Consider the following 23,157-nt stretch of genomic DNA (forward strand, 5'->3'; position numbering starts at 1 on the left):
AACAGTAGCTTTAGACCTTCACTAAGGTCATGAATTGAACTGATTTGAATTGAATATAGAATTTAGGCCGAAGCATGAGGTCATTCAGCGCTGAAACGGAAATTTAAAATGATGTAAAAGGCCTGAAAGGTGTAATATTGTTTCTATGGTGTTTTTACGTTGCGTGGAACCAGTTGTTATTCAGCAACGGGACCAACGGCTTTACGTGACTTTCGAACCACGTCGAGAGTGAACTTCTATCACCAGAAATACACATCTCTCACTCCTCAATGGAATGGCCGAGAATCGAACTCGCGACCACCGAGGTGGGACGCCAACACCATACCAACCACGCCACTGAGGCGCTGAAAGGTGTACAAAGAGGAAAACCTCACAGCCGCACTACGGAACAATTGTTAGCAGAGGGTGAAAAGTAAGATGGAAGAAAGAGAATATGAAAGGAGGTTAAGTTACGTATATCTTAGTTTAACCAGACCACTCAGCTGATTAACAGCTCTCCTAGGGCTGGCCCGAAGGACTAGATATTTTTATTATCTCAAGAAATAAATTCCCCTGATTCCGCGTTGGCAGAGCCGGGATTCGAACTTCCGACTACCGGATTGGTAGGCGAGTGCCAAAACCACTCATCCAACGAGGAACTATGAAAGGATGTACATTAAAAGGAACGGAAGGGATGCTGCAAAGAACCTTAAGTAACTTCTACAGTGCACCGGATAAGGTGCACTGACGACGATACCCACTACGGGGGATAAGGTCCTGAAGAGGACTTTTAAATATTATTACTCTGCGGTGACATTTTCTTAACCATTCAAAAAACGTTTTGTCGTTCAATTTAGCTTTTAGCTAACGGGACAGCAACCAACTTTCCTATCTGCTGATACTGAGTCATTAGGAGGAGGATGCCCTCGCGGGAGGCAAGATTAAAACCAAATTATAACTTACCAACAGGCAAGCGTATTTTGAGAGAGACGGAGTGAACGATTGTCCTTTGCAACTCTTATGAGCTTTAAATGAAGTTTTATTACATGTAATATTTTCTAGAGAGAGAGAGAGAGAGAGAGAGAGAGAGAGAAATTAAGATTCATATGCATGAGAGGTATAACATGGAAACCTATGAATTTATACATACATCCATATATATATATATATATATATATATATATATATATATATATATATATACATACACATATATATAATATATATTTCTTCATATATATATATACATACATATCATATATATATATATATATATATATATATATATATATCTTCCTTTCCCATGTGGTACATAAAAACTAACACCCCCCCCCCTCCCACCTTCAACCAGGTACCGCTTTCAACAATTTATATTGACGAAGACAATCAATCCCAGCGACTGGTCATCTGGGCATTTCGGCAACGTTTTCTTTTCCTCTTCCCTAAAGCTGCAGTATTATTTGCCGGCTTCTGTTGATTACAAACAAAGCCAGAAAGATTTTGGCTACCCGGTCAGTCGACTTTATATTAATAACTCCCTTCGATAAGGATTCTTCTCCCCCTCAGTGAATCTATACTTTCAGGTACTCTATGGAGGCTTCTTGCAAATAGATAGAGAGAGAGAGAGAGAGAGAGAGAGAGAGAGAGAGAGAGAGAGAGAGAGAGAGAGAGAGAGTGCATCAACAAACAAATTTAAAATAATTATCGCACACCAATACCTGAGACTGTGAAAAAAACATGCATATACGAAAACACTTCTCAGTATAATAAGTGGGGAGAGAGAGAGAGAGAGAATAATGAAGCTTTACAAGCCTAGAGACATACATTATAATAACGAATAGAAACTAAGAGAGAGAGAGAGAGAGAGAGAGAGAGAGAGAGAGAGAGAGAGAGAGAGAGAGAGAGATGCCGATAAATAAGCTTTACAAGCCCTAAACTGATAACAAAATATAAGGAGAGAGAGAGAGAGAGAGAGAGAGAGAGAGAGAGAGAGAGAGAGAGAGAGAGAGAAGAGAATAATGAAGCTTTACAAGCCTAGAGACATACATTATAATAACGAATAGAAACTAAGAGAGAGAGAGAGAGAGAGAGAGAGAGAGAGAGAGAGAGAGAGAGAGAGAGAGAATCCATAAAATTTGGAACGAATATAAAAAATGAAACTAATTCATACATACTCATAAGACGCTCCATAAAGACAAAACAAGATTAAGAGACTCAACTAGCCGGGACATAGTTGCAGCTGGTATTGAACAGCAACAACAACATCAAAAACAGTAACAACATCTACAGCAGCCAGAACAATAAAAACAATTCCGCCATCGACTGATCACGACAAATAACAGACCATCCACCGCTGGGACATTAAAAGCCATTACATCTTTTATCCTAAACTTTCGTAATATTTGCCTTTGAATTATAAAAAGCGCATTTAAATAAGCATTCCTAATACATCAATGGCCAAATAAAACGGAAGTAACCCGGAGAATTCCTTGAAAAATAAATGTCAATGGTACAAGAATGACTTCTAAAGCAGCCATCTCTAATGACTTTTACGAGAAAAGTGCATTGTTCGGCCAATGTTTGTCTAGTACCTGGCATCGGTAATCGATAAGACCCCAACAAAGCCATTACGGAAGTTAAATGTAATAAAACGCCATTCGCCTGTTATTTTATTTTTACAAATAACTTCAATTCGTCCCTAAATATCAAAGCAAAGTAATCAATTCGTTTACTTTACCTTTACAATGAAATTCGGTATCAAAGCCCCGTAGGCTATAGATTTTTTTTTTCTCGGATCAAAATTGCAAGTAAATTATTCAAGATCATTTTTACTTTGCTCTCAGGCAGTATGTTTTTATTCATTATTCATTCTGGATGGCAGGTTATCATTACCTAAGGCATTTAATTATTCTTGAGAAGAAGTTGGATGGCATAAATGACTGGTTCCTTAATTAGTGTGAGGAACCTTCATAATATTCTCAAGAAGAAAGATATCAAATATTAATTTACATGTACAACGCAGTCAATTATTCTAACATCCCTTTTATCTCTTGCTGTAAAGTAGAACTTATGAAATTAGAATCAAAAGGAAATAATTATAAGAAGCATATTTACGGCTACTCGTCCCACCAGTGTGTGTGTGTGTGTGTATGTATGTATACATACACAAATATATTATATATATATAATATATATATATATATATATATATATATATATATATATATATTGTAACAGACATCACGACAGACTGAAAAGTCGTCGCTTCCCAATCATTCGAAAGTTTAAAATCGCCCCTTGTTTATGTTATTCTGAGGTTGAGTGAACTGGATACTACAGTAGCTTCACATCAACCGTGCAAGGATATGCCACTATACGTTAAGTATGACCAAGGATATTCCACTATTAAGTCAAGTATGACCAAGGATATGCCACTATACGTTAAGTATTACGTCAAGTATGACCAAGGATATACCACTATACGTTAAGTATTACGTCAAGTATGACCAAGGATATGCCACTATACGTTAAGTATGACCAAGGATATGCCACTATACGTTAAGTATGACCGAGGATATTCCACTATTATGTCAAGTATGACCAAGGATATGCCACTATACGTTAAGGATTACGTTAAGTATGACCAAGGATATGCCACTATACTTTAAGTATGACCGAGGATATTCCACTATTATGTCAAGTATGACCGAGGATATACCACTCTACCTTAAGTGTGGCCAACGATATACCACTCTGTCAAGTATGGCGAAGGATATACCACTATACGTCGTGACTCTTGTATGACCAAGGATATACCACAATACGTCAAGTATGACCAAAGGTATACCACTATACGTTAAGTATAACCAAGGATCTACTGTTATACGTCAGGTATGACCAAGTATCTACCACTACACGTCAAGTATGACCAAAGATATACCACTATACGGTAAATATGACCCGTGCTAAGGAATTCGACATATATTTTTTTTATGAGCAGGAAGTATTCGAGGTGTCGTAATTCTCGTAATTTTTAAATAAAACTTATCACGCACCCACTCGAACTTACACAGATGATTAGTGGTATCTCATCAACTGTATTTGATAAGTGTATCAGTATGTAACGAGGCTACATTGATTCAAACAACTAAAAAAAATGCCTACTGGAACAGAGGTAACTGGAAGCAGTACTTACCTTACCGGAGGTCAAATCTGGAAAGAGTAAACAAAATTTACAATTATATTCATAAGGTGAAAATTACGCAAAGAATCATATTATTTTAAACAATATGTGAAAAGAGGAGTAAAAACGTAATTATATGCAATGAAGCAACAAAGACCTTCGCAAAGCCTAAACATCTACACCAACAGTATATAGCACACCAAAAGCCTATACATCATATTTAATGGCAACTTCATACGACTATAAAACGAGCCATATTTCTGTCAGCGGATTGTTCCTGGAATCAAACATGTCCAAAAAACGTGTTTGGTACCATTTCAGACGATCAAACAAGAAGATAACCTCCGTGAACAAGACATGGAGAAAGCTTTATGGACGAGTCTAGCCCTGGAATTGTTTGCTGTAAAACACTCCTAGCAAATAATATGACTTTGATAAATCATATTAAAGCTTTCTTATTAGAAAATCATCAAGAAGTACACAAATCTACAGCTATTCTACACTGTCCACTGTCTTTCATGAAAAGAATACAACGTTAAGAACATTGAACACCATCGAATCAATGACAATGAAAGGTATTTTATATATTTTTCAAAGGGAATATTGCATTAATGAGTAGGTTAAACAGTATCAGCTTCCAGTTATGCAAGCAGGTATATCATGTTGGGAAAAGCATGTCCTATGCTTCTTTCATGCATAAAGAACTGAATGTATGTCAAGACCTTTCCATCCCTGTATGCTCATATTTACCAGTAATTTTCGGAGAATGAATTGCCATCATGTGTATAATAACTTGAAGATGGAGACACTGCTCTGTCTATATAAATTACTGCCTTTCATGTAGTTACTCATGAATATGTGTTGACTGACACTTTACTGCCCTTTGTTACGGTATTTCAGCATCGATAATTGGAAATGTGTTGCATCTCACCCCTAAACGCACCGAAACAGAATATTAGTATTATTGAAAATACAATCATATGTATATATTATTATATATATATATATATATATATTATATATAGATATATATATGTATATATGTATTATAGATATATAAATATATATATATATATATATATATATAATATATATAATATACTATATTCCTACGGACCATGATCGAAAACGTCACTAATTTGAAAAAAAAAACTTCCTAAGAATAACGCTGCCCTTATGTAAAGAGAAAATGGATAGAACAACCATTTATTAAGAAATAAACACAAATATATCAACAAACAAGTAAACAAATCATATATAAAGTGTAATATCTATAAACAGAAAAATATGGTAATGATATTTAAACCACTGTAGTATACACGCTTTCTAAAAAACCAAGATCATCAGCATCAACAGCAGTGTCAAGAAGGTGTCCACAGCTTAGCAATAAAAGGAGTGAGGCGCTGCGCTCTGTATTATTGCGATATATCAACAGAATGCTGTGCTGACATCCTGGAAAGCTACAGTCCGTTCACTTCAGCTGGATCTCAAGAGTGGCTCAGAAAATATTCATATTCCTATGCAGCAATGGGAATACTGGTCCTTGAAAAGTATTCTGTAGCACTTTTCTGAGGGATGTGAATGAAGTGTGTATTTTTGCAGACAATGTAGTACTAATAGGGGATAGTGAAGAAAAAACTGCAGGGGTTAGTGAAAGAATTGAATGTATATTTGAAATAAGAACATGTTGACAGTAAACATGAACATGAGTATGGTCAAGAGGGTAAATGCAAACTAGAAAGGTTAGATGGGTAATGAGAAAGAGCATGGAAGCCACTGATTCTTGTAAGTATTTGAATATAGATTTTGGATGATTGATTGAGTGAAATGAGTCACAAAGCAGGTGAAGAAGGAAAGGTAGCAGAATGTGCATGAAAAAAAAAGGGGAAGAAAACTATATATATACGGTTTTAAGGAAGTTAAGGTTGGAAAGTATGAAGGGATTGTTGAACTCTCCTCTATAGCAGTGAACTGTAGATGTTGAAGGCCAATGAAAGAAAGGTGGAAGCTAAGGAGACGAATAACTTACATAGAATTTGTGGTATAAAAGGAGCCAAAGTGGTGAAAAATGTGAAATATTTATATAGGTAGGAATGGTATATAAATTGGCTAGTGCAAGTGAGAAGATGGAGCAGAGTATGTTGAGAGGGTTTGTCCATGTGGAGATAATGGAGAATTTCAAGTTGATGAAAAGAATATAGTAAAATTTGGAAGCTTTGGATAATGGAGAGGATGGATAAATTGTGTGAAAAAAGTATGTAAAGGAAAAGAGGGTCCTCAACCCCCAGGAAGCAAGTGTGCAACCTACAGGGGTTTGACAGATAGCTGGGAAGCCATTTGTGTGGGTGTTGTGGAGGTTTTCTGCACAGGGGTTCATCAATAATTCATTGTAGTTTAATGTGAATGTGGGACTGATTGTTGTCTATTCTTTTCTTAAGAGCCTCTTTATTGTGTAATGACATTGTATTTAAAAATTACATAAAACACCACAAATATACATATATAAATTTACATACATACCAATATATGTGTGTTGTGTGTAAACCATATATATATATATATATTATATATTATATATATATTATATATATATATTATATATATATGTATGTATTGTATTTATATATGTATATTGTGGTGTTTTATGTATTTTTAAATTACATAAAACCTTTGAAAGGAAATGTTATTTTATTGTAAGTATAATCTGGCATCTGCACATGGCATATTTCCAATAACGAACATGAATTAAGAAACTACGGGAGCCAATTCTTCGTTGGCCGTCTGTACGTACATACCTTTGTTGCTCTGAACCAACCCTACTAACCTGTTTCTGTGGTGCCAGAAGTTATTTTGGTGAAACACCTGGATGCATTCTATACATATATAAATACATACATATATATATATATATATATATATATATATATATATATATATATTTATATATATATATATATTTTATATATATATATATATATATATATATGCACACACACACACACACACATATATATAATATAATATATATATATATATATATATATATACATAATGTATAAAGAATGCATCCAGGTGTTTCACCAAAATAACTTCATGGCACCACAGAACAGGTTAGGTAGGGGTGGTTCAGAGCAACAAAGGTACGTACAGACGGCCAACAAAGAATTGGCGGTAGTTTCTTAATTCATTGTTCGTTATGGAAATATTGCCATATGCAGATGCCAGATTATTTACTTAACAATAAATAACATTTCCTTTCAAAGGTGCTATACTTGAAATAAATTACATTAGAATAGAGTAGACTTATTCAACGTATTAAAGATAATTATTTTGCAAAGTAAGGAAAATATATACCAATGGGTCCACGATTTCTAATTTTATTCTCAACTCTAGCTTCGTGACAGCATACCAAATCATTTTGAAGTTGGCTTTGCTGCCGCTAGATTCTTGACACAACGTATCGTACTGCACTGGGGTGTTGTCATTTCGTCTCCTACAGCAGATAAACAATACATCAAGGCGTTAACATTCTTTGAAAACGATGTTTAATTAAACTAATTTTGTCCTTTGATCAATAAAATAATTTGCATGACACATTTAGTGGGCCTAAATCAGACTTCTGATTTTCACATTAGCCTAGGTCTATTTTCAGCAGTATACTCTCTCGGATATGTTATATAAATGAATATTTAAATCGACAATATATATACATATATATATATTAATCTGCTTTATTTGATTATTCCCGTTATTCTTGTTTTATTAGCCATGTTCGCCTTTCTTCTTATCCTTTTCATAATTGCTTAATATAATTAACTCAGACCTAGCTATTCAAAGTCAAAAACCAATCATAAAAAAAATCAAACGAATATAATTCAGTCTTATTTTTTATTGAATTCCTTGCATATCATCTTGTTTCATTTGGACGCGTTGGAAAGCTGTGGGAGTCAAAATGGGGGGGGGGGGGGGGACGAATACATTAAGAAAGGATTACTTTCATTAAAGCTATTCATTTCTTCTAAATAGAAACTAATTCAAATTAGTTTCATACCTAGACCTACTACCATAAGCATATTATAAGTAGCTGAAAGGATAAGAAATATGAAAGGTGACGTTCTCGTTTAAGTCTATTTCATATGTTTTTATTTATTTATTTTGTTTTTTTTTTTAAGAAAAACCTACTGCTTTAATCAAGGATTGCTCTTTGACGGCTACAGGGTGTAACACGAGTGTATTCACATATTCTGGGGAATGTAAGATAAAGTTTGTTTGAACAGAAAATATTTAGCGTCCGTTGTTGGTGCGGGGAATTTTAAAATATAACCGTTATCATTACTGATGCTTTCACGCGATGGAGTTCGTAGAGAGAAGTCGGCTCGAGTCGCCTGAGATAGAAGAGAGCGGAGGTGGCGTATAGGAGTGATGGAGGGATTAGGCCGATGTTAATAAAGTATCTCCAATAAAATGTATTCTTTAAGTTTTAAAGAAAAAAAATGCATGCATCATTGAAACTGTTTCTCTCCCTATCCGTGGTATTCATTGGCCACCGATAAAAAACAAAACAAAAAGAGTAAGCCTAACTGAATCTCTCATCCATCAAAGATAAGTTTGCTTATTCATTAGACACCTATCAAAGATTTCAAGTGTAGAAATCTCTTCCTCTTCATCTAAAGTATTCATCAGACACCAGTCATAAGTGTAGAGCTAGTCATGATTCCTGGTTCAGCAATGTCGTGACGATGAACTAGAATTCAAAATTCACAAATGAATGTTGCTCAGCAACATCTACACTACTATACTGACTTGCTCTCTTGTGGTGCTTTGAGGTGTTCCACCTGTAGGCGCATGTTCTAAATTTGGTTTTCTGTAAAATTTAACAAATGAAATAGTTTAACTACCTTCAACTTAATATTGAAATGATAATTTAAGGACTATGTTTATGCGATAATACTAGTGATAGGTGTCTCTTACTATTTGGTAATGTATATCTATGGTTGTGATATGACGTTTTTTATCACTTCGTTTCGTTTACGTCAATTTTGCTATATGGAAAATAGTTTTACACAATAACATAACATAATGTTCTAAAGATATCAGCGACTGTTTTAAACGTCATTACATGTGATTTCTTCCATCTTTGAAAAGAAAAATCGATAAATAAGGCATGAATCGTGCGTCGGGCAGGTGAACGAAAAATTATGAAACTCTGCCAATAGTTTTTTGGCCGACAGTACATCTATATAACCTGGACGTTGAGGGAATAAATGTGCGTAAATACCGAGAACTCTGAGAGATGATGAAGGCTTTCATAAAGAGACAAAAGACCACGAATTTGTGACGGACACTGCCGGGTGATATTAAACCAGAAAAATTATTTACAAAAGGAAGAATGAAAATATTAAACATTTCTTTTTCAAATTAGCACTGATGATGGCCACTGTCTCTTAACTTGCGCATTGAAACACTGCAAGTGAAGAGTCGTGAAGGAAAAAACAAGAAATATATATATATATAGATTTTGTAGGATATAAATAATGGTAAGGAAGGCCAAGCGCTGGGACTTATGAAGTCATTCAGTGCTGACAGGGAAATTGAAAATGGAAAGGTTTGAAAAATGCAACAGGAGGAAAGCCTCGCAGTCGCACGACGAAATAATTGTTAAGGGGTGGATAGCAAGACAGAAGAAAGAGAATATGAATGGAGCTACAGTAAAAGGAATTAAATGGGTTGAAGCTGGGGACCGAATGGACGCTACAAAGAACCTTAAGTAGTGCCTACAGCGTACACCCTGAGGTGCACTACCACTCCCTCCGCCCCCCATCCCCCCCCCCCCACCCCCCCCCCCAAAGGGGAAATGTAAATGATGACTGTATCATTTAAGAGGAAGGATTACGATTACTGAAATCCCTGGATATGTTAGTCTGTATGATCGAAAATCGGATTGAAGTTCGAGAAAATCTTGACACAAAACAGAGGAATGATGAATTCTACAGTATCGGACTTTCTGACAAGCACTTTTGTTAGTTTCTGAAGCACCCCTGTAACCAAATGCAGCTAATATCAGACTCTAAAGGTCTGATGCAACTTTCAATTCCTAATTTTTGCTCCTTTTGGTTAGTTTTGGGGTCATCATAATGTTCTGTAACTTATCTAGGTTACACCAACGTTCATACTCTACTGATGGCTAGGAAAAAGTGCCTAGCATTAGTCAGCTTATTATAATACTCGATTCATCTGACGAAAATCTAATTTTATCATCCATGAAGCCTCTTCTCATTCTGGTACCTTTTGTGCGGAAGCTAAAATCCTCCAAGGGTCCTTATTGTCTCCATAAAACTGCTGGAAGTGGTGGTTTCCTTCTTCCAAACAATGGTGGTCAATAGGAATGGCATATGACGTTTAGGCCAAAGACCAAACACTGGGACTTATGAGGTCATTCAGCGATGGAAAGGGAGTTCAGAGTAAAAATGTTTGAAAGGTGTAACATGAGGAAAACTTCGTTGTTGCATTATGAAACAATTGTTATGAGAGGATAGAAAGTGAGATGGAAGAAAGATAATATGAACGGAAGTACAGTAAAAAAAAATGAAAGGGGATGCAGCTAGGGGACAAAAGGACGTTGCAAAGAGCCTTACGAGTTACACCCCCGTAGCGGGGTGTAACTCGTTTTGTCCATCATCAACATTCTGTTGAGACGCCAGGGTGCCACAAGTAGTCTCAGATTTTTTTTTCTTTTTTTTTTACCTTTCCCTTTATAATAAAATATGGAAACATCCTCCCGGCTGTGTTTTGAATGTTGATAATCTCAAGTTTTCATAAGGCTTCAATAATATTTTAAAAGATTTGTAATGCTACTTTACAAAGACTGCAGGAATACTTCAAAGCAACGCCCCATCGCCTTAACTTTTTTTTCTCAGTTATCCATCCATATATCTATCGGTATATTTATTGGTTATTTCCCATTTACTTTGGTTGTCTTTTTTTATACACCACTTGGAATTATTTTCCGCGCAGTCGTGAATACCATGGAAAAAAAAGCACAGTAAAGAGCAGTAAATAGCAAACAAATAGCAAAACCAAATCACATATAATGTAGAAAACAACCAAGTTTTTAGTAACACTGCAGTCAAATTTAGAACGTTAAATTCCAATGATTTTCATGACAAACAATGCAATCAACGCGGGTTTGTAGTAATATAGCGTGTAACAGCGGGATAGTTTTCTCAAGGTATATGATTATAACAAACACCTGTATTAAAAGAAAAAAAAACTCAACGTGCAATAGCCAATGGGATGATCAACCCAAGGAGGCCCTTACCTATCCCTGTCCCATCACCCACCACACACACAAATAGGGAGGAGGAGGAGGAGGAGGAGGAGGAGGAGGAGGAGGAGGAGTGTGGATTTAAAACTTCCCTTACCAAAAGCTTGATAAAAAAACCTACCTCTCAAAAGATTAAATGTAATTATGAGTCAGAGAATACGTAAAAGGGAGTAAAACTATATAAAAAAAAAGTATACAAAAAGGAATAAATAAATGAAAACCCACAAGGAAGTTGGTTGAAATTTGAAACTCAAGGAGACGAATAATGAATCGTCCAACGGCGTCTGGCTTTCCTTGTGGTCACCAGTGCAAGTACTATCCAGACCTGACGTTGTTGAATTTTACCATTCGAACGAACAGTGGTATATATAGTAATCACGTTACCAATCAACATATAGTTCTACACTGGACGGGTGGTTTTCGAGCTCGGCTGCCAATCCGGTGGTCCGAAGTTCGATTCCCAGCTCTGCCAAACCGGAATCAGAGGAATTTATTTCTGGTGATAAAAATTCACTTCTCGGATCCCACAATAAATTGTAGTTCCCGTTGCTAGGTAACCAATTGGTTCCTAGCCACGTAAAAATATTTAATCCTTCGGGCCAGCCCTGGAGAGCTGTTAATCAGCTCAGTGGTCTGGTTAAACTAAGATATACTGAACTTTTTTAACTTCAATCAGCATCCACCCAGCCACCCTTTCTTCTTCTGACTCCTACTCCTCCTCCTATTTCTCCTCCACCTCTTCTTCTCCTCCTCCTCCACCTCTTCCTTCTCCTCCTCCTCCTCCTCCTATTTCTCCTCCACCTCTTCCTATTTCCAAAAAAGCCTCATCCTCTTTCGATTTTGCCTTTCTCGGTAATTTTGGAAGTCTGTTTTTCCTTTAAGAATTCTTCGAACATCTGCTTTAATTTTGATCCATATGCCCATGCCCTCGCTCTCAGATCATACGTAGTTGCATCCTGTCTCACGTCTGTTTTTGCTCAATGCCCACCGTCATCCCACCCACCCGCCCCCCGCCCCCGCGAATTTTTTATTTATTTTTTTTTTTATTTATTTTTTTTTTTTTTGGTGCTCATGCCCAATTTGGGAGCATTCTCTCTGCCGCTGCAATGTTCGTCAATTTCCCCTGAAACGCGTGTGTTCTCAGATCCAACCCCAATTCCCAGTCTCTTATTCCTGCCATTCTTAAAGTAATGTTACCCTTGGCCCCACAGGTGAAAAAAAAAAACCAACCAGAAGCTGATAAAAAACATATATATTAAAAGAAAAAAAGAGGTCTTGGCACAGCGAATTGAAATGTCAAGATTTGGTTTGGTACAGCGACATACTAAGCTTTTATTTAATAAATAAATAAATCATAATTTCAAGCTTGGGTTTAATTACCTGACATATTAAATCGAAATATAAGCTTGGGTTCAGTAAACAACTATCAAGACCGGTTTTAATTAGCAGAAGTATCAAGCTGAAGTTCTGTAGTGTGATATTTCAAGCTTGGGTTAAGTGTACCAATATATCATGTCCGGGTTTAGTAAAACGAAATACCAAACTGAAACCGTTAGGTTTAAGTAGAGATATCAACCTAGGTTTCAGTCAACTCCAGCTAAGATTCAGTCAACCGGAATTAAGCTTAGGATTAGTAAAGCGAAACATGCTGAGGCTCAGTAAACTGAAATTACAAGCCTGGGCTCAGTAAACTTGTATCTACATTTACACTTGAAGTTTATAAACCGAAATGTCGAACTTTGTTCTGCAAACAAATATCATGACTGGGATGAACGATTGGGTTTATAAAATCAAACTATTGCGATGAGGTTTAGAAACTCAGCTCAGTAAGTCAAGCTTTTAAGTTTGGAACATAAAAAAATAAAGTTTGCATTTTTCAAAGGGAAACAACAATAGTAGGTCAATTAAATCTAAATCATGAGCTGAGTTTTATTAAACCGGATTGCCAACTGTGGACTCAACGTAACAAAAATAATAAGTAAAAACGACTGGTTTCATCAAAATACAAACCATGAATTTCTTCAGAGAAATATCAAGCATGGTTTATTGCAAACCAAACCGCCCAAATTTATGTTTTAATGCTACACAGGCCATTCTCTCTCTCTCTCTCTCTCTCTCTCTCTCTTAGCATTGCATTGGTTTTAAAAAGTAAAACTTCAAGCTTTAGTTCAATGAATTTACGCATTAGGCTGTTTTAAATACCCAACAGAGAAAACCTTAGTTTATAAATAAACAAAAACTAAATAACAAACGTGAATTCCACAAAGTTAAATGCGTTTTGGTAACCTACGATATTTCAAAAATAAAAATAAAAAAAATAAAAGCTCAACACTTCAATTCCATACAGTAAAGTATTAAACATGAATTTATTAAATTGAAATAGCAAAACCGACTTTTCATAACTCTAATAATAATAATAATAATAATAATAATAATAATAATAATAATATAATAATAATAATATGGAAAAACTATACATTACTCATAACACTTGAAATAAAATAAAAACTACTGAGGACAAAGGGCTGCAATTTGGTATGTTTATTGATGACTGCAGGGTGGATGATCAACATGCAAATTTGCAGCCCTCTAGCCTCAATAGTTTCTAAGATCTGAGGGCGGAGAGAAAAAATGCGGATGGACAGACAAATACCCATCTCAATAGTATTCTTTGTTTTACAGAAAACTAACAACCTCTGGCATGAGAAAAAGAGTATAAGGAATGATATACAATGAAGATAGAATTGCACTCATCGGCAGCTAGTATATGCCAAATACAGAAGCATGATGTTCAGCATAGCCTCATTATTATGTAAGAACAACTAAATATATAAATATACACACACACACACACACACACACACACATATATAGATATATAATATATCTACGATAAGATATAGATACTATATATATACATAGATTACTCTAATTTAGTAGTACAATATGAAGATAAAAGGCCCATAAACACTATTTATACGTTGCAACAATGCAATTCAGGTGCTTCACTGGTAAAATATTTTACCAGTGAAAAGAGGCAGAGACCGAAAGCGTCTGAAATCTATTGTTGGAACGTGAAATGGTGCTTTTATGGGCCTTTTATCATATATATATATATATGAATATATACTTGTGTGTATTTATATATATATATATATATACGTATATGTCCATACATGTATACATATATGTACGTGTGAGAGAGAGAGAGAGAGAGAGAGAGAGAGAGAGAGAGAGAGAGAGAGAGAGAGAGAGGGGCCAAAGAATTTTACGGTTCTCTCATTAAAAAAACCTTAACAACAAAATTTTTTTCAATTCTCAATTTTGTTTAATTTATTTTGTTCATAATCATCTATGACTAAAATGTTAAAATTTCCAGCTCTCTTTTTAGTTACTTTCTCGAGGAAGACATTATTTATTGGTTCACTTTTAAAGTCGTCTCCATTTGCATGGTTTCTGAAGCCGTCGCAGTCTTCAGGAGCCTTCAGTTACTCCAAGCCCTTCCGAAGGCTCCGTGTGGAATCTCCCGAAGCAAGAAAATTGGCCTCGGAGCAAAATGAAGATCTGGGGAATTCCTGGAGCTCTAGTGGCATTTTCCAATTCGAAATATTTGATCAGGTGAAAAGAAAGGTAACCATGTTTGCCCTTGGTAAATTTAACTTTGTTGTGAAAAACCTATTGGCTATGATCCCAACCGGATCAGTGGTACCTTTCATAAATGGAAATTGGATCCGAAACCTCGGATTATTTAGTATTAGTAAAACAAGCAGTAGCTTCTTGTTATGGGAGCAACTTTTGGCAGAGCACATCAGTGCATTGTAGACCAGAAGGCTCTCCATATTGGTCAAGATGCTACTGCACAGAAAAACGACGACGACCTTTACTACGCAACGGAAATGATCTCGCTTTTGAAAGAAGATTGGAAGGATGCAACGTCGGAGAACTTTTTCCTCCTAGATGAACTCGAAGATATGAATTTCAACGAGGCTGCTCTGATGAGAACGAATCAAGATTTACTTGACGAGTTCGTGGATGAAAAGCATAACGCTGAAGAGGAAAATAAACTCCTAAAGAAGAAAATAGAAGAGTTGGAAGACGCATTTTTCCAGAAGGCCAAGGATGTTTGACATAAATTAAACGAACAACTAGCACGGAAGGAGAAAGAAAGGTGAGAACCATCGAGAAAAACTGGAAGAACTCCAGAAGCAAGCTGTGGACAATGACTTCTACTGTGGGTACCTTGAAGAGAAGGTCAAGGCCCATGAGGCTGAAAGAAAGAGGCTGTTCCAGGCGACGGCACAACTCGAGGAGAGATTGCAAGCCTCACAGAGAGAAGTATCATCTGTTCTCGCACGAAAGGATCTAGGCGATCAGAAGAAAGTACATATTCAGGAAACCACAGTTCAGTCGCTTCCACAGGAGAATGAAAAAATTAATGAGGAATTAGAGGAACGAGAACCACCAGTTACCGTGGTACACAATTCTATGGCAAATCAAAAGAATAAGAATGATGCTCTGATTGAAGAAAACAAGGTCAAAGGAAACATGTTCTATAAGCTAGGACAACTGGAAGAAGCAAGTGAATGTTTCCTCAGAGTCTTGGATATGGGACGACGATCAAGTGACTGCAGGCGAAGACTGGGATTATGTCTCTTGTTGCTTGGCAGACACAGCCAAGCTATGACGCAGCTTGAGAATTAGATGATCAAGAAGATTTGGTTGCAGCCGCCAGAACCTTGCAAGAATGCAACGTCATGGCTGCCCATACTACATCCTAGGTATTACAGAGGATGCTAATTTGAAGGAAATAATGTGGGCCTACAAGAAGCGGACACTCAAGTTTAACCCTGATAATTGCCAAGGGTCTAAAGACGAGCGACAACGCAGAATGGATATCACGCACAAGGTCAACTATGCTAATGATCTCCTATGTGATACTGATGAAAGAAGAAAATACAACGCAGTCAGGGAATTCATCAAGGACCTGGCAGATAGTGTGTTTGAAGATCCTCAGAAGACAATGAAAGCAAAGAAGAAGAAACCTGGAAGGACAACGAAGAGGAAGAAAACTAAAGGAAACTAGAAAAAACAACACAAACAGAAGAAACAGCCTGTGATTAACCAAATTGTGGAATGATTTTGTCTTGTCACCAGGTGATGCTGCTGCGTCGTGTTCTAGAGGCCCTGCGATCTTCTTGGTCCATTCGATGAGCTTGACTGCAAGATGGGTGTTCTGCTGCTCCCCCCGGCAGCAAACAACAATGGGAGGTCCCCCCACCTCCTACACACCAATCCTGCAATCAAAACCATCGATGGGCCAAGAAAATCGCAATGCCTCTGGAACACGACGCAACATCATCAACTGATGACCAGTCAAAATTCTTCACATGGGTTGTTTCTTTGTAGCGGTAAAGACAAGTCTTCTGAACAGGCTTTTCATCAGGCATCCTTGACGATTCTCTCATCTCCCTGATGGAGGCAGGAGGCCCAACTGTCAGGATGAGAGCCAACAGTTATTCAGAGGAAGGAGGACCAGCTCTCAAGATGATAGCTAACAGCTGTTCGGAGGCTGGAGGACAAGCTCTCAGGATGAGAGCCAACAGCTGTTCGGAGGATGGAGGACAAGTTCTCGGGATGAGACCTAACTGCTGTTAGGAGGCTGGAAGACAAGCTATCACGATGAGAGCCAAAAGCTGTTCAGAGGGTCACAGGGACCCCCTCTCCTGCCACATGATACCCTCTGGAATGGATATCGATACCAAATCACCTATTGGATTATGCACTGCATGTTAAATCACCTATTTTGTATATACTGCAGTGGCAACCTCTGGCGTGGCGTAAAAACCCGTAAGTTCAATGCCTTTTATATATGCAAAATATGGGTTATGCAATGCATAATGGGATGAATACTTGCATATATTACTGTGGCAACCTCTGGCGCGGCGTAAAACCCGTAAGTTCAATGCCTTTCATGTATGCAAAGTATGTCATATGCAATGCATAATGGGTTGAATACTTGCATATACTACTGTGGCAACCTCTGGCGCGGCGTAAAAACCCGTAAGTTCAATGCCTTTCATATATGCAAAGTATGTCATATGCAATGCATAATGGGTTGAATACTTGCATATACTACCGTGGCAACCTCTGGCGCGGCGTAAAAACCCGTAAGTTCAATGCCTTTCATGTATGCAAAGTATGTCATATGCAATGCATAATGGGTTGAATACTTGCATATACTACCTTTTTGTTGGCAACCTCTGGCGCGGCGTAAAAAACCCGTAAGTTCAATGCCTTTCATATATGCAAAGTATGTCATATGCAATGCATAATGGGTTGAATACTTGCATATACTACTGTGGCAACCTCTGGCGCGGCGTAAAAACCCGTAAGTTCAATGCCTTTCATATATGCAAAGTATGTCATATGCAATGCATAATGGGTTGAATACTTGCATATACTACTGTGGCAACCTCTGGCGCGGCGTAAAAACCCGTAAGTTCAATGCCTTTCAATAGATGCAAAGGTACGTCATATGCAATTGCATAATGGGTTTAATACTTGCATTCATACTTACCGTGGCAAACTCCTTGGCGCGGCGTTAAAAAACCCGTAAGTTCAATGCCTTTCATATATGCAAAGCTATGTCATATGCAATGCCTAATGGAATGTTGAAGTTACTTGCATATGTAATACCGTGGCAACCTCTGGCGCAGGCGTATAAAACCCGTAAGTTCAATGCCTTTCATATATGCAAACGTTATGTCATTTGCAAATGCTAATGGAATGGGTTGAATACTTGGGCCATATACTACCGTGGCAACCTCTGGTCGCGGCGTAAAAACCCGTATAAGTTCAATGCACTTTCATATATGCAAAAGTATGTCATATGCAATGCATAATGGGTTGAATACTTGCATATACTACTGTGGCAACCTCTGGCGCGGCGTAAAAACCTGTAAGTTCAATGCCTTTCATATATGCAAAGTATGTCATATGCAATGCATAATGGGTTGAATACTTGCATATACTACTGTGGCAACCTCTGGCGAGGCGTAAAAACCAGTAAGTTCAATGCCTTTCATATATGCAAAGTATGTCATATGCAATGCATAATGGTTGAATACTTGCATATACTACTGTGGCAAACAACTCTGGCGCGGCGTAATAAAAAAACCGTAAGTTCAATGCCTTTCATATATGCAAAGTATGTCATATTGCAAATGCATAATGGGTTGAATACTTGCATACTACTGTGGCAACCTCTGGCGCGGCGTAAAAACCCGTAAGTTCAATGCCTTTCATATATGCAAAGTATGTCATATGCAATGCATAATGGGTTGAATACTTGCATATACTACCCGTGGGGGCAAAACCTCTGGCGCGGCGTAAAAAACCCGTAAGTTCAATGCCTTTCGTAGATGCAAAAGTATGTCATATGCAATGCATAATGGGTTGAATACTTGCATATACTACCTGGCAACCTCTGGCGCGGCGTAAAAACCCGTAAGTTCATTGCCTTTTCATATATGCAAAGTATGTCATATGCAATGCATAAATGGGTTGAAGGGACTTGCATATACTACCGTGGCAACCTCTGGCGCGGCGTAAAAACCCGTAAGTTCAATGCCTTTCATATATGCAAAGTATGTCATATGCAATGCATAATGGGTTGAATACTTGCATATACTACCGTGGCAACCTCTGGCGCGGCGTAAAAACCCGTAAGTTCAATGCCTTTCATATATGCAAAGTATGTCATATGCAATGCATAATGGGTTGAATACTTGCATATACTACTGTGGCAACCTCTGGCGCGGCCGTAAAAAACCCGTAAGTTCAATGCCTTTCATATATGCAAAGTATGTCATATGCAATGCATAATGGGTTGAATACTTGCATATACTACTGTGGCAACCTCTGGCGCGGCGTAAAAACCCGTAAGTTCAATGCCTTTCATATATGCAAAGTATGTCATATGCAATGCATAATGGGTTGAATACTTGCATATACTACTGTGGCAACCTCTGGCGCGGCGTAAAAACCTGTAAGTTCAATGCCTTTCATATATGCAAAGTATGTCATATGCAATGCATAATGGGTTGAATACTTGCATATACTACTGTGGCAACCTCTGGCGCGGCGTAAAAACCCGTAAGTTCAATGCCTTTCATATATGCAAAGTATGTCATATGCAATGCATAATGGGTTGAATACTTGCATATACTACTGTGGCAACCTCTGGCGCGACGTAAAAACCGGTAAGTTCAATGCCTTTCATATATGCAAAGTATGTCATATGCAATGCATAATGGGTTGAATACTTGCATATACTACTGTGGCAACCTCTGGCGCGGCGTAAAAACCCGTAAGTTCAATGCCTTTCATATATGCAAAGTATGTCATATGCAATGCATAATGGGTTGAATACTTGCATATACTACTGTGGCAACCGCTGGCGCAGCGTAAAACCCGTAAGTTCAATGCCTTTCATATATGCAAAGTATGGCTTATGCAATGCATAATGGGTTGAATACTTGCAAATACTATGGCAACCTCTGGCGCGGCGTAAAAACCCGTAAGTTCAATGACTTTTATATATGCAAAGTATGGGTTATGCAATGCATAATGGGTTGAATACTTGCAAATACTAACGTGGCAACCTTTGGCGCAGCGTAAAAACCCGTAAGTTCAATGCCTTTTGTATATGCAAAGTATGCCTTATGCAATGCATAATAGGTTGAATACTTGCATATACTATCACAATGCATAATAGGTTGAATAATTGCATATACTACCGTGGCAACTCCTGGCGTCAAGCAGACGTAGGTTCAATGCTATTAATATGGCAGTAAAAATGGCCCGTAATGCAATGCATATTTGGGATAACTGCATATACTACCGTGGCACCTCTGCCCTGCGTACAAAATATGGTTAGTCATTGGCTAATAAAAAATGCAAGTACGGCTTAATGCAAGCATAATAGGTTGAATACTTGCATATACGACCGTGGCAACTCTCCCTGTGTTGCGGCCGGCGTAAGACTAAGTTCAATGCCCTTTTAATTAATGATAAAAATTGGCTTATAGGCAATGCAGGGAATTGCTATACTACCGTGGCAAACCTCTGGCGGCGCCAAGGAAACAAAAACGTCAGTTCAATGCTTTTACATATATATATGCCCCAAGAAAGTACTGGCTTATGCAATGCATAATTGGGTAGAATATGGCACTGGCATATTACTAGCGGCAACTCTGGGTGCGTACGTCAAACTAAAAACCCGTAAGTTCAATGCCTTTTATATATGCAAAAGTATGGCTTTAATATTGCAATGGCATAATGGGTTGAATAACTTGCCATAACTACTGTGGCAACCTCTGGTGCGGCGGGGTAAAAACCCGTAATTCAATTGCCTTTCATATTTATGGCAAGTTATGCCTTATGCAATGGCAACCAATCGGGTTGAGGTACTGCTTGGCATATACTCAATGTGGCAAAAACCTCTGGCCTCGGCATAAAAACCCGTAAGATTCAATGCCTTTTATATATTTGCAAAGTATGGCTATTGCAATGCATAATGGGTTGATTAAACTTGCATATGACTTACCGTGGCAACCTCTGGCGCGGCGTAAAAAAAAAACCTGTAAGTTCCAATGGGCCTTTTCATATTGCCAAAGTAATGGCTTTGCCAAATGCATAATGGATTGAATACTTTCATATACTACCGTGGCAACCTTTGGCGTGGCGTAAAAAAACCTGTTAAGTTCAATGCCTTTCATATATGCAACAGTCTGTCATATGCAATGCATAATGGGTTGAACTACTTTGCACTATACTACTGTGCAACCTCTGGCGCGGCGTCAAAAAAACCCGTCGAAGTTCAATGCCTTTCATATATGCAAAACAAAGTTTATGTCATATGCTTAATGCATAATTGGGTTGGGATGATAATACTTGCATATACTACTGTGGTCAACCTCTGGTTCGTCGGACGTAACAACAAACCGTAAGTTCAATGCCATTCATATATGCAAGAAAGTATCTTCATATGGCAATGCCAAATAAGAATGGGTTGAATACTTGCAATTATACTACTCGTGGCAACCTCTGGCGCGGCGTAAAAACCCGTAAGTTCAATGCCTTTCATACTATGCAAACAAGTATGGTCATGCATGCAATGATAATGGGTTGAATACTTGCATATACTACTGTGGCAACCTCTGGCGCAGGCGTAAAAACCCGTAATGGGGTTCAATGCCTTTTCATATGGCATGGCAAAATATGTCATATGCAATGCATATAATGGGTTGAATACTTGCATATACTACTGGTGGCAACTTCTGGCGCGGCGTAAAAACCCGTAAGTTCAATGCCACCTTTCATATATGCAAAGTATGTCATATGCAATGCATAATGGGTTGAATACTTGCATATACTACTGTGGCAACCTCTGGCGAGGCGTAAAAACCTTGTAAGTTCAATGCCTTTCATATTATGCAAAGTATGTCAATGGATGCAATGCATATGGTTGGGGAATAACTTGCAATATACTACTGTGGCAACCTCTGGCGCGGCGTGAAAAACCCGTAAGTTCAATTGCCTTTCATATATGCAAACGCATGTCATATGCAATGCATAATGGGTTGAATACTTGCATATAACTTACTGTGGCAAACCTCTGGCACGAGGCGTAAAAAACCAAACCCGTAAGTTTCAATGTCCCCCCCCCCGGGCCCCTTCCTTTCATATATGCAAAGTATGTCATATTGCAATGCCATAATGGGTTTGAAATACCTTGCATATACTACCGTGGCAACCTCGGCGCGGCGTAAAAAACCTGTAAGTTCAATGCCTTTTCATATATGCAAAAGTATGTCATATTGCAATGCCATAAATGGGGTTGAATACTTTGCATATACTACCCGTTGACAGAACCCTCTGGCGCGGCGTAAAAACCCGTAAGTTTCAATGCCTTTCATATATGCAAAAGTATGTCATATGCAATGCATAATGGGTTGAATACGTGCGAATTTATCTACCAGTTGGGGGACGAACCTCTTGCGGCGGCGTAAACAAAAACCCGTTAAGTTCAAATGCCTTTCATTATATGCACAAAGTAATGGTCAATATGCAATGCATAATGGGTTTTGAATACTTGCATATACTACTGTGGCAAACCTTCGGGAGCGGTCGTAAACAAAAACCCGTCAAGTTTCAATGCCATTTCAATATATGCAAAGTAAATGTCATATGCAATGCATAAAGGGTTGAATACTTGCATATACTACTGTGGCAACCTCTGGCGTGGGCGTAAAAACCCGTAAGTTCAATGCCTTTCATATATGCAAAGTGTTTCATATGCAATGCATAAGGGTTGTTGAATACTTGCATATACTACTGTGGCAACCTCTGGCGCGGCGTAAAAACCTGTAAGTTCAATGCCTTTCATATATGCAAAGTATGTCATATGCAATGCATAATGGGTTGAATACTTGCATATACTACTGTGGCAACCTCTGGCGCGGCGTAAAAACCCGTAAGTTCAATGCCTTTCATATATGCAAAGTATGTCATATGCAATGCATAATGGGTTGAATACTTGCATATACTACCGTGGCAACCTCTGGCGCGGCGTAAAAACCCGTAAGTTCAATGCCTTTCATATATGCAA

The 23,157-nt window shown here is 37.8% G+C and overlaps 1 protein-coding gene across 2 annotated transcripts in view; it reads right to left on the minus strand.

The window, feature by feature from the left end:
• LOC135201746 (PHD finger protein 19-like) overlaps positions 1-23,157 on the minus strand; it is a 593,548-nt gene that overhangs the window by 551,045 nt on the left and 19,346 nt on the right. For both annotated transcript variants that reach the window (XM_064230959.1, XM_064230958.1), the window contains exon 2: positions 4,175-4,191. The gene's annotated coding sequence lies outside the window, so the exon portion shown is untranslated. The remainder of the gene's footprint in view (positions 1-4,174; positions 4,192-23,157) is intronic.

The sequence above is a fragment of the Macrobrachium nipponense genome, chromosome 28 (genome assembly GCF_015104395.2).
Source record: "Macrobrachium nipponense isolate FS-2020 chromosome 28, ASM1510439v2, whole genome shotgun sequence".
Taxonomy (NCBI): domain Eukaryota; kingdom Metazoa; phylum Arthropoda; class Malacostraca; order Decapoda; family Palaemonidae; genus Macrobrachium; species Macrobrachium nipponense.